This window comes from Canis lupus, chromosome X (genome assembly GCF_003254725.2).
Source record: "Canis lupus dingo isolate Sandy chromosome X, ASM325472v2, whole genome shotgun sequence".
Classification (NCBI taxonomy): domain Eukaryota; kingdom Metazoa; phylum Chordata; class Mammalia; order Carnivora; family Canidae; genus Canis; species Canis lupus.
The window spans coordinates 97,084,252-97,098,236 of record NC_064281.1 but is presented as its reverse complement, the minus strand read 5'-3'; the positions used below and the strand labels follow the sequence as shown (position 1 = coordinate 97,098,236).

Below are 13,985 nucleotides of genomic sequence, written 5' to 3'. Positions count from 1 at the left end.
TAAGATAACTCCAGAACATGGCTAATATCAGTACTGAGCTCATGTATTCAGTATCCTCAACCTTCAAAGTGATAAAACTTTTGATTTTTGTAAAAATATAGCCCCCAAAATTCAACTGCTGGTGTGGTGTTAGGGATAGAAATAAGGAAAAAGAGAAAATGAGAAGATCTAAGAAAGTGATGGTTCTTAGACAGCAAAATAGAACTTTTACATGGAAAATTATAGTGATTATAGTGGCATTTGCAACATTGAAAAATTCCAAAAGCCTCTGGATATGTCTTTTGTGAACATTAAGGGTCTACAGCAGTATTTTCTAAAATTGTCTGATCATCAGAATCACATGGGTCACATGCAAAAGATGTAGATTATCAGTCTCCTTTCTCTGGATACTATCATTCATGAAGTAAGTTGAAGGTGGGGAATCTGTAGTTTTTAATAATTGTACCAGGTGTATGGGATATACTGGTCTATATTACTTTCCTCATGGGATAAAGAATTTGTGAAAATGGATTGAAGAGATTTTCACAAATAATAAGTACCTAAATGTTTTCATGCCTCTCTATTTCTTCCTTATTTTGTGGCCCTTCTATGAAATTGTGATATTTAAGGAGGTTTATATATATCTCACTCCTAGAGCTCTACTTCTTATGTGAAATGAGACTCAAGTTCTTATATATTATTATTGTTGGGCTGGCGAGACTGGGAACCTCAAAATGGCCTACCCCAGGCCAGCGACCTCCCAATAACGCAGCCTTGCCTCCCCACCTCCATATTCCCACCAACACTGCCTTGCCGCCCTACCCTAATTTAGCTTACAAGACCTGTAACCCTATCCCTAACTGGAATGCCACCCTACCCCCACCTTCTCGCAGAAACCTCTTTATAAACCCCCCTGCGGTTTGCCTGGGTGCGACTTCCCTGATGACCTCCCTCCTCTCTCCCTCCCCTGCGGGCCATGGAACCTCGCCAGAGAGCGCGTCCCATTAGAAGCCTGTTTCGACCAACTTTTGCCTGACCTCTCTATTCCATTTCACTACCAATCAGATTAAACCTGACAATTATGGTCTTCTCCCACATTTTAATATAATCCCAACACTTTTATTCACCCAGATACTATATTACCTATCATGTCAAACCTTTTTGGTAGCTGAACTTTGTTTAAGCTTTTTGTTTAGGCCATTCATCAGCATTATTTTACATTTGTCATGTTTTCCATTTAAGTGGCTTTCAATTCTCAATATTTTTCTTAGGCTTAAAGTGAGGATGATTTTATCCATTTTGTCATGCTTTAGAAAGAACAGATTATATTACTATGACAGTATTTTAATCAGGACCATCATAGAACTAATTAGGGGAAGAAGTAAAACTTGTAAAATTTTCTTAATTCTTAGTCCAATACTCTTTCCATCACACTGCACTGCCTCTCAGCACGCATTAATGTAAACAATTATAAATGCTCATTTCAGAACAATAAACAAATTGTTAGCTATTACTTGTCCTAGAACATCTTTATTCTGCTGAATCTATAAACCATTTGTACTTAAACTGAAGAATATTTGGAGTAAATGTTAATTTAATTCTTGAATTATCAAATAGAATTAGTAGCATTGTGATTCATTTCTAAACTTTTTACCCTTTTACACAGCAGAACTATATATGTCAGGTTTCACTATAAAGGGGAAAAACATTCTAAAATGCATTCACTTCTGTTGACCTGAGTTTCTTAGAAATTACATTATTAAAAAAAGCTTCCAGTAACAGATTTTTAAATGTGCTGTATCACCTAATATGACAAAACAGAAGTATATGGGTAATTATAAGTTATCTTTGCACTTATATTCTTCCTTATATTAGTTTCTCATCCATATGTCCTGTTTTCCAAAACTAGATGATCAGCTCTCAGAAAGCAGAAACTATATGATAAATCTTTGTTTCTTACCCAGAATGTAGTAAATTGTCATCGAGTACATGCTGTTTGGTTGATCATTTTCTCGGAGTATCACAAGGCACAACAGGACCTCCTGGAAACATCTAACTGATTCAGACCCCTTATTAAAACTATGAAGCCATAGTTTTCACAAACTGGCATCCCTCAAGTTGAATCTAGCCTTCATAGGCTAGGTGTCATCAGATTTTTAAAAGAAACAATCTCAATAGTTCTACAACCACATCTCTCTGACATTTGTTATCTGCCTGTCATAAAGTAGCCACTAATGTCATTCTCCTCATGAAAATCTCTGGAGAAAAAGACTTTAAATATATAAATCATCACTCAAATAACCAAGAGTTTGCCTGGTAACCAATTCAAACTTCTCCACTTTTATTTTCTTCTTTTCCACTTCTCAGTGATCAATCTAAATAAAATCTTTCACATAATAAATCTTATATTGTAAGACTGTGACCACGTCACCTCTTAGCCATCCATTCTCCAAGAGAAGTAAGCCTAATTCATTTAGCTTATTTTCACAAATCTATTTTCTATATCTTTCATTCTATCTCACTGATTCCAAACTCACTATCTCCAATCCCCACCACCACAAATGATTTGAGCCAAATGTAAACATAACCATGTTAATTCCCTTACTTTGAACATTTCTGGCTCCCCATTGACTATAGGATGCATTTGAATCCCATTACCATGAGATAATGAGGACCCAACATCTATCAAATTCTTCTACATAAACTTACTTCTTCTTGTTTTGCATTCTATGCTTTAGCAACTTTATACTTACGTTTCCCACTGTTTACCAAATGATTTCCACAGTGAGGTGTGCACACCTGAGAGCATACACAAGATGATGCATTGGAATGTGGAAAATATTAGAACTTTCATGAGTGTGTAGTCTTATAGCATCTTCTTATTATTGACATTTTTGTGGTATCTGTAATAAAAATATTTATAAAATATACACATGTACATCTAAACTAGCATACCCACACATGCATAAAGGCCAAACTTTTTTATGAATGAAATACACCAATACAATTTGGAGTCTACTGCTTTCTTCTTTTCACTGTTGATGATTTTTCTAAATGACAGTGTCTATTCCTGTAGTATCAGTTAACATGTAAATAAAGATGACTCCCACTTTTATATTGTGAGCCCAAACTTCATTTCTAACCTTCACATTTAAATTTCCAACCAGCTACTGAATATTTCCATGTAGGTGTTCTGGAGTTTATTTCAAAATCAATCTGTCTTAAATGTGAACCAATTTTTTGTCCTTCCCTGTTTCCCCAATCTGTTGTTCCTCATGTTTCCTACTTTTGTTAACTACAAAATTTTCTGAGAAACCTGGAAGCCTTTCTTGACTCCTCCTTTATTTCTTGCAATTACATTTTCTATTATATACCCCCACAATCATATCTTTATTTCGAGTCCTCAATTTTATTACAACTGAACCATTGGAAGCCTCCTACCTAGTTTCTCTGTCTTCAGTTTCACTTCCCTTAAGTTCCTCCTTCAGCCTACGGTCAAAGGAACCTTATGGATTGCAAATAAGATTATGTCATTTTTCCTTCTTAAGACTTTTTGTCAGCCACCACTGACTTCTCAATAAAATGCATGATTTCTAAGTATGGCCTGGCAGGCATAGAAGGCCTTTAATGATGATAGGGCTCTGGCTGTCAGTCCAGAGTCATCTTTTCACCCTCTCACAATTATAGACAAAGACTTGTTATTTTCCAAGTGCACCATGCTCTCTCATTGCTCAGTGCATTTACTCAGGTTATTTCTTTTGTCCAGAATCCCCTTCCCTTAGAGTCCCCTGTAAAACTCAATTCAAATCGCCAATTCAATTCAATTGAATTCAAATTTAAATTCCTCCTCTAGGAATTCTTTGCTGATAACAATTCCTTCCAAGATTGGTTTTGTCCATCAATTGTTAACAAAGAAACAATTGTTAACAAAGAAACAATTGCTAATTAACAATTAATCTTGTTAATCTTCTTAGGTGCTTCCAAAACTCCAAGTGCACAGTTCTATTATGTGTAGAGTGTAAATAAAGATTATTTTTGAATGAATGAATGGTTTGAAGCTATTTTCTGAAAAATCTCCAGGTTACCTATGTATCATTAAAATTCAAAGGAAAAAGTTTATTTTTATTAGATCTGAACTAGTTCAGAAAATGGTGGAAAGATGACTTCTTCAGTATAACAGATTCTGAGAAATTTAGAGCTATAAGGAAACTATACCAGCTGATTAGTCTCATTCCCATTTTACTGGGGAGAAAACTAGGGTTCAGAGTTTACATACTTGTCTAAGTTATGTAAGTAATAAGCAGCAGAGCTGGAAATGGAAAATAATGTCTTCTGTCTCTCTTTTCAGTGTGCATTTTCCTAGCTACACCAGAAGTTCTTAAGCCAATTTGCAACATAGATCCCCATGATAGTCTAGTGAAGCTTATGAGACTCTTCTCAAAATGTTTTTAAATAAATAGAATACATAAGATTACAAAGAAACTAAATATATTGAAATAAAGTTATCAAACTTTGAAAATTGTGATCCAGTAAAATATATGTTCATTAAAGCATTAAGTAATATAATTTATTGACAGCTTTAATAATTATTCTAATTTTGAAGTAACGATGACCAAATGTTTTGAGATAGCTACAAGAACTATAACGTGACCTCTATTAATGAAAAAGTCATAGATACTGCTAATACAACTGTGTGTGTGTGTGTGTGTGTGTGTGTGTGTGTGTTTAACCTACATTGAGCATTGAAGGAAGTGTTAGTTTTCAGTAATAAAGTAGCGGAAATAAAGAAGTAGTAATTTTCTGATGAAAATTCCTGGATAAGATACTTGAAACTACACATGTGATAAAACTGTATATATCTAAACACACATAGATACCATGCACAGACAGGCACCTATAAAACTAGAGAAATCTGAATAGGATCAGTATGTTGTATAACTCTTGATTTCCTGCCTATGATACTGTACCATAGTTTTGCAAGATGTTTGCCATTGGGGGAAATTAGATAAAGGGTGGATAGAACCTCCCTATATTTTACAAATACACGTGTATGTACAATTACCTTAACAAAAGTCTCAGTTAAAATATTCAAACTCCAGGGACACCTGGGTGGCTCAGTGGTTGTTTGCCTTTGGCTCAAGTCAGGATCCCCAGGTCCTGGGACTGAGTTCCACATTGGGCTCCCTGCAAAGAGCCTGCTTCTCCCTCTGCCTATGTCTCTGCCCCTGTGTGTGTGTGTGTGTGTCTCATGAATAAATAAATAAAAATCTTTTTTAAAAAATTCAAACTCAAATTAAGAGCCCTCACACTATCAAAATCTTATTGTAGTATTTCCCAAAGTGTTCTTGAAGATGTGTTCCAAGGCATACAAAAGAGACTGAGAATTTGAGAAACATTTTTATAAAAGCTCCAACTCAAACTTGTCTAAGAATATTTGCTCCCCAGAAAACTTATCTTTGTGGAATACTTAGTATCTTAAGTGGACTTGCATTCTACAAACTCCAATTTGAAAGTGTTGCCTTGTTCATCACAGGATCATGTCATCCCTTATCACAGCAGTCCATGGAAAGCATTCAAGACAGCATTTGAATTAGAATATTGCAGCAGACTGTTACCATTCTTATTTCATCATTGTTTTTGAGCAACATGGTTTACTTTGGGGTGGTGTCTGTTTGGAAGGATAAGGCAACCAGGTGGAAGGGCTATGTGGGTGTACTGTAACACTTTCACACTCATTATTTTCCTTTGCAATTCAGTGAGCTGTACTGAATTGAAAATAAATCTGTCAACAACCAAAGTGAAAGAAAAAATAAAAATGTTCTGAGCAGAAGAATCAATTTAAGGGAACATAGCAAAAAATTAAAAATATAAAAATATACTCACCATAAGATATGTACAGAATTTTCTTCACAAATTGATGTACATAAACTCACATTTGAAGAAAGTGAGGCATGGTCTTTTGCATACTATAGAAGGTATAGAGTTTTGTTCAGCGTATCAGTCCTTTTGAATTCCCCCCCACAAGATTTCTGAGGGACTACTACTTTGGAATGATTCTAAACTACATTCAACTTAATGTAGCACAATGTGGTAAAAAGAGCACTCAGCTTGGAAACATGCAATCAGGATTTTAATCACAATTATGCCACTCACTGTGTGACTTAAAGCCAGTCATTTTGCCTCCCTTGAACTTCTATATGGGCTTTGTTGCCTACACTGACAAGTGAAAGAGAATAAAGTCTAGACTAGTTGATCTCAAAGGAACTTTTTAGCTATATAGAAGAATTCTTGTCCTTGATGAGCTATACAAAACATGTATTATGCTCAAATTCAAAGTCCAATCACAGACATTTAATAAATATTACTATGCAATAACTATTTTATGTGCTTTATATACATTATTTATTTTTATTATTTTTTATTTGTTACATTACTTAGATCCTCACTAAACATATATTATACATAGGAAATATTACTATTATTCCTGTTTTATGGATGAAAAAAACTGAGACATAGAGAGGCCAAGTAACTTGCCCAATGTCATGGAAGAGCAGGAATTTGAATCTAGGTAGTCTGACCTCAGAAACTCTGAGATTAACTAAGGTATTGAAGGGAAGAATTTGCCACCCAAAAATATGCCTCTTTGGCATAAGGATTATTTCAAGATGGTTATTTTTTTAATTGAAGTATAGTCACCATACAATGTTATATTAGTTTCAGTTATACAACACAGTGATTCGATAATTCTGTACCTTACTCAGTGCTTACCATGATAAGTATAGTAACTATCTGTCATCATACAACACTATTACAACATTATTGACTATATTCTCTATGCTATACTTCCAAGTTACACAAGCTGGTTATTTTTAAGAAACATCAGACACAGGAAAAGCTTTGAAAACTGAGTAGAAGTTACCCTCTTGCAAGGGATATTTACAAGGAAAAAAAAATCTCCATTTGTAAGAGTGTCTCCCTCCTGTACCAGGAGGTGAAAGATGACTAAATTTCTAGAAATAGTTATCAGTGGAGAAGACAGTGACCTAAATCTGCATAACATGCAGACCATTGTTTATTGTGCTTTTCCTGATAGCCTCCTATAACTGCCTCACCCACCCTACAACATCTTCTTTTGTCTGTAAGTAGAGATGGCATTTAAAGTAATGGCTTTGGCCACTTTGAGTATTTTTCAGTTTTTCTGGGTATCTTCCAGGCATACAGGAGATATATATGCTAGCAAACTTGTTTCTGTCCTGTTAATCTGTCTTTTAGAACAGGGGGGTGTTAGCCAAGATCCTTAGAAAGGTAAAGGGAAAATTATTTCCTCCTCTAAAGTATGAACTATAAAAACTGAAGCAGGGATCCCTGGGTGGCGCAGGGCGCGATCCTGGAGACTCGGGATCGAATCCCACGTCGGGCTTCCGATGCATGGAGCCTGCTTCTCTCTCTGCCTGTGTCTCTGCCCCTCTCTCTCTCTCTGTGACTATCATGAATAAATAAATAAAATATTAAATAAAGTAAAAAAATAAAAATAAAAATAAAAACTGAAGCAATAAATACACATGCAGAGAGAAGATGGACCCCCTCCCCAAAAAAGAAAATGCTCTAACCATCCAATTTCAGTGGTTGCATATTCCATTCTGTATGTCAAGACCTTAAATGGTATTACACATATAGAACAATGTAAAGCACTCAGGCAGCTATTTTGCTGTTTTGAAAGTTGTCTAATAAAAGAAAGACACTACTAAAGAATAAAGCTTTAGTGGTCCCAAATCCTTATTCCCTGGATTTACTTCTGCACTCAAAAAATGGATCAATGTGTTGTTGCAACAGCTTATGGATAAAATGTTTTCCTTTTAGTATATTCTGTTTGACACATATAAAATACAGTGTGTGTACTTGTAGATAAAGAATGCTAGCCTGTATGCACAGAAAAAATCGTAATAGTTCCCAATTTATTAATGAATAGTTGTATAACAAAAAATGTGGTTAGCCTTTGTCCTTAGTTCCTGGAAGGTAACTTCTAAATTCTTGGAATTCCCCAAGTGATAAAATGTCTTTGGTATTCATAGTAGGGTCTGATAGTTTATGCTAATGAAGTGACTCATGGAGAGTTCCTGTATAGTTTAAGCTAACTGAGATGACTTAGGTTAGGACATGGTCATGACAGAAAAACCAACAATGTGATTAGACGTTTAAGGTTTTAAGCTGTATGACCTCTGGGGAGGGAATGGAGGCTGGAGGTTGATTACCATCACCTAGCCAGTGATTCAATCATACATATATAATGAAACTGCAGTAAACAGTCTGGACACTGAAGCTTAGGTGAGCTTCCCTGGCTAACGATACTCTGTGTATACTGTTAAATATAAATGTGCCAGGAAGATGATACATCTTGACTCCACTGGGAGAGGATACCGGAAGCTTCATATTTGGACCCTCTCTGATCTTGCCATCTACATCTCTGCTTTGGCTGATTTTTGCTATTATAAAACTATGATTATAAATGGCACTTTCTTGAGTTTTGTGAGTCATTTTAGGGAATTTATTGAACTTGATGGGAGTACTGAGAAATCCTGAATTTATGGCCAGTTGATCAGAACTGTGCATGTCTGTGGACTCCAAAACAGGTGGCTGATGTCTGAAGTGAGGACAGTCTGAGGAGAATTGTGCCCTTAATCTATCAAGTTTGAAGTTTGGCCTAACTCCCAATAGTTAGCATCAGGAGTCATTGAAATAGTCTAGTAAAAACGAACTTAGAGTATAACATCAGAAATATTTAAGAGAAGTTGACCACTGCAAATTTCTATAATGTATCAGGATTATACAAACAGCTCTTCATATTATATTTTTATATTTTTTCAATAACATAAATCATACCAATATTGAACTCTAAAATAATACTTTTATAGTCAGTCATTAAACCAAACTCATAATCTATGAAATCATCCATTTCAGTGCACAAAGCTGAATTTCTTGGTGTAAACCCAAGACATTCACTATTTCTTTTTCTTTACTAAAATAAAAGCCTTTCAACCTAGATATTTTCATGAGCACTAGATAAACTGATTTTATCCATCAGCCTTATGTCAGCATTGGGCAGGTAATTTTCAAACAAAACCTTATTTTTCTTTCACTGACTCTAAATCCAAACTTTAATCTTTTATCTCTATCCTTCAAACTCAACTTTCACTGACATCAACATGGTTAGGAAAAAGTCTTATTGTGTAATATGAAGATAATAGTGCTGAATTTTCAGTAATATCACAGTTTTATGCCTATGACCAGTGATATGGAAACTTGTTTTCAAAACAAAAGAAAGCCATTTTGTTTGAGGACTGTAATAGATTTCTTATATCCAGGTTAAAGAAAACACATCTCATTAAGTGAAAGAAGGCTAGGGTGAAATAAGGAATTAATTGAACTCATCCCCAACATTTGGAGAGTGGTCGATTTGTTTCGTATTTCTGAAGGAAGCTGTGACTGTCCAAACTGATTTTCTAAGTAAGTGAAGGATTATTGACCATTGCTGCTTAGTTCAGTTTTCCAATCCTCATGACAAAGAGCAGTTTTAGATCCAGTGCTTCATTTATCATTTACCCTTTCAATAAGTGCTTATTGATCACTCCTTATGTACCCGGCACTATGTTAGGCACAAAGGAAATAGAGATTTAAAAAAAAACTCACTTCCTGCCCTACGGAGCTGTTGTCCAATAGGAGAAACAACAAGGGAGCAATGTGGTAAAGTATGTAAAAGTTATACCCAGTGTTTTCTTGGAGCAGAGAAGGAGTACTTACCTACAGCTGGAATTATCAGAAAAGGTTTCACAGAGGAGGTGGATTGCTTGGGCCAAGATTTCAAGCTATAGTTTGAAAATAAATCAAGGCAAGAAAGAGGAGTTGTAGATATAGAATACAGACGTGGAGGCAGGGATACTACACATCCTGCCAAAACTGAGGGGACACAGGACTCACAGTGCTAAAACCAGGAAAGTCCCAGGCAAACCAGGATGAGTTAGTCATATTTCAAGGAAATTGTATTCCTTTAGTAGGTGAGGACTAGCATTAAAAAAAAAGAATATATTGCAAGTTTCAGTATTATTTAATGACATTTTTGTTTCAAGAATGTGGGGTGTGTGTGTATGTGTGTGAATGCACATGTGCATAAGTAAAACCAAATCCAGGAATTTTTTTTCAGATCTTTTTTTCAAAAATATTTAAACATTTTTAAGCAACTACCTGTTCAGAGAATAAACAGGGATGTATTTTCCAAAGTGAGCACATCTCGCAAGCAAGATAGGCTTAAGTGTGCAAAATCCATGTAACAAAGAGGTCCTGGTCCCAGAAGGGGCCCCACACTTGATTTAATGTTTTGCTGTCACCACCATGAAATTCTGAATACTTTTGTATGTGAATGTGTGTTTTGTAAATCAGATCCAGTGGCACAATGGAGTATGGGCATGAGGAGAGGAGTTCTCAACCACATAAGCACTGAACTTGGCTGCCTGAGACCCACTTGCTAGCTTAGGATAGTCTGGGGCTCTCTAGGGCTCTGAGAAAGTAACTGGGTCCAAAACCAGGCCAGGATAGGGAGCTATAGTGGTGGCAGCAAGAGTAGAAGTAGCAGAGATGGCGACAGTGGCTGTAGTCTGGGGAAAAGAAGCGGTTTCTCAAGGGGGCAACACTGGACCTGCAGTGGGAGGTCAGCTTACCCATTCATCCTGGTATCCTGTCCCTATAGCATCTGCACAAACATTAGGAACTGCAAGAGCTCAGGCAGGAACTTTGTCAGTGAATTATTATAAAGTAAAAGCATATACATGGACATTGCAATAAAACATATCAAGTAATGATTATATTTCTTTAAAAAGTTTAGAAATTCTGGATTTGAAAATAGCTGAAACATTGCAAAGCAAATATCCGCAGGCTTAGTAAGTTTTAAATTTAAAGGACATTATTTTCATTTGAAGCACTACATGAATCAATTATTAAAGGGAAAATTTTTTAAATTATTTTCCTCATAATTGAAGATAAGGAAATGGAATGCATAAACAGGCATTTTGAATTAGATACAAATCATGAAGTAAAGTTAAGATGGCAGAGTAGGAGGAGGACCTTATGCTTGCCTTATCCCTCAAACACAGCTAGATAATTATCAAGTAATTCTGAGCACCCAGAAAATCAATCTGAAAATTGAGAGAAAAAAAATGCAGTAGAAGGAGATAAGAGGCCACACCATTGAGGGTAGGAGGTTTAGTGATGAGATTTGGGGGAGAAAAGAATCATGGGTGATGCAGAGGGGAGGGATCCCTGATCATGGAGGGAGGAGACAGAGAAAAAAAAGCGAGAGAGAGAACAGCACACAGGGGACTGCACAAGAAAGACAAGTCTCCAGATTCTCACGTGCTTGTCCAGAATACGAAGGCTTTCTGCAGAGATTTGAAAAATGGCAACAAACAAAAGTATCGGCATCTTTAGTTCATACTCCATTGCTGTGGAGTATGTAGATTCACTTTTACTTGAGAACCCTTTATAAGAACCATTTAAAAATACTTGGAACTATATGTTGAATAATTATACAAAGTTCCAGATTGCAACATGGGGATCCTTAATAGTTCATGAGGTCCTTTATTTCTTGTTCTGTTTACTTGGATTTTTGTTTCAATTTATACCTTTCGTGAAAAAGTACAAAATTCAAAAGGATAAGCCAGAAACATGGGAAAACCAGTGGGAATGTTTGAAAGTACTTCTCTCTAATCACTTTTGTATCCAGCTTCCTTTGATCTGTGGAGCTTATTATTTTACAGAGTATTTTAATATACCTTATGATTGAGAAAGAATGCCAAGATGGTGTATGCTTTTGGCAAGATGCTTTGGCTGTGTGGTGATTGAGGATACCTGGCACTATTTCCTGCATAGGCTCTTACATCACAAAAGAATATATAAATATATTAATAAAGTTCATCATGAGTTTCAGGCTCCATTTGGAATGGAAGCTGAATATGCACATCCTTTGGAAACTCTGGTTCTTGGAACTGGATTTTTCATTGGAATCATGCTTTTATGTGATCGTGTCGTTCTCCTTTGGGCATGAGTGACTAGAAACTATTGATGTCCACAGTGGCTATGACGTTCCTCTGAACCATTTAAATCTGATCCCTTTCTATGCTGGTTTCCAGCATCATGATTTCCACCACATTAACTTCATTGGAACCTAGGCTTCAACATTTATATGGTGGGATAGAATTTTCAGAACAGACTCTCAATTTACTGCCTATAATGAAAAAAGGAAGAAGACTGAGAAAAAGATTCAATAAAGATCTCATTTAAACCATCCTGAATATACACACCTTTCCTGAATTGAAGCGAATAGTCAACATTGCTTCTGTGAAGCAGAAATAAACATGTGTCTTGGCTGGTAAGTGATACAAAGAACATTAACAACCTTCAATTACCTTCCTAGTGGGAACTTTTTCTACTTTACATAAAAGTTCTGTATGTGTAGAAATAAGTAGATACATAATTAAGTATGATTTTCATGAGGAAGTTGTAAAGGCCATTTTTCTAACCTTAGAGAAAGGTTTTAAGTAATAGAAGAAGTATTAATCTATGTCTCTCCCCCAGTAACACCATAGGCCTGAAGTTAAAATTGGTCTTTAAAATCTTTTAAATATATAGTGGCCATTTCAGAATCTCTTATCAGGGTGTTGGCCTCATATAGAACTTTAAACATTTTTTTAGAATTTGCCTAAACATCAAAATATCATGGGTCGAATCGTATCAATTGGCAGTGAGAGTGAGGCTGCCAAATCAGGAATAGCCAGTCCCAAGAACTTCCACTCTTGTACTGAGCTGACTGGTTTGGGGTGATTCTCCTTCTTTGAGAAGGCCTTTTGGATTGCAGTGTACTACAGGTATTTATAAATTAAGGCATTTCCAAATTGCTGTAAATGGAATATTATAGTCTAAAGGTTTTTGGGTTACTTGAATTTTTTTTTAAATGAGCTTTATTTCTGCTATTTACCCTTGCATTTTTGTATATCAAGTTTTCATTATACTTAAAACTGTATCTTGAAAAAAAAAAACTATCTTGAAACATTGTGAACTGACTTGCTGTATTTGCATTTTGAACTATTGAAATAAACGTGATTGTTTTGTTTTGTTTGATTATCCAGTTTCTGATTTTGAACATCAGATGTGATTTTTTATCATATTCTTATAAGTAAAAGTACAGAAATCATTAAATTATTAAGTTTTGTAATAAAAGGAATAATTCTGCTTTGGAAAAAAAAGAAAGGAAGAAAGACAATTACCCAAAACCATTGACTGGGAAAACAAGGGGGGTTGATTATCACAAGTTTATACAAGCAGTCAAGCTGAAAGTCTGAAGGTAGAAGTCCATGCCATTACCAGGACCTAGCCTGGTGAATGTAGTGGTGCTCCTGTGGAGAAGGGCAGAGGCCCATAGTGGACAGTGTGCTCTGAGGAGTCCCTGATTCCTGCTCAGAGAGACAACTCCTTTTTCTTGGGGCACATTTTGGAAAGGCAGCATTACCTCTCAGGGGACAAAAAGAGCCCAACAGTCACCATTGAGCTGCCCTGTTCATTAGCAGATAAGCAGAGACCCCTGTTGAGAGCAGCTAAACTGGATGCTGGCTTTTTGCTATGGTTCAACATCAAATCCAAGCTCCTGCACAGTTGTGGAATTGCTTTTCTGGGACAAACCGGTACTTGTCACAGTGTGGCAAGGCTCCCCCAGAGGATCAGCACAAGTCTGAGCCACACTGAGTCCCTAAAATTTGGAGTTTTGAAAACTAGTCTCACACCTGAGATAAAACACGGGAGCCCTGCGCCACCACGGGACAGTCAGTCACTGTGGACACAGACAGGGTGAAGGCAGGGATCTGATGGAAGTCTTGGACAAACAAGATGAGGTTGTTTGAGCTTCTGTGAGGGCTTCTTGAACAGTAACAGGTGTGAACTCCCCTTACCAGGAAAGAGAGCAG

The 13,985-nt window shown here is 36.2% G+C and overlaps 1 pseudogene; it reads left to right on the top strand.

Annotated features, from left to right (window-relative positions):
• The first annotated feature begins 11,425 nt into the window (after positions 1-11,425).
• LOC112649134 (methylsterol monooxygenase 1-like) lies at positions 11,426-12,296 on the top strand (annotated as a pseudogene).
• Positions 12,297-13,985: the final 1,689 nt, after the last annotated feature.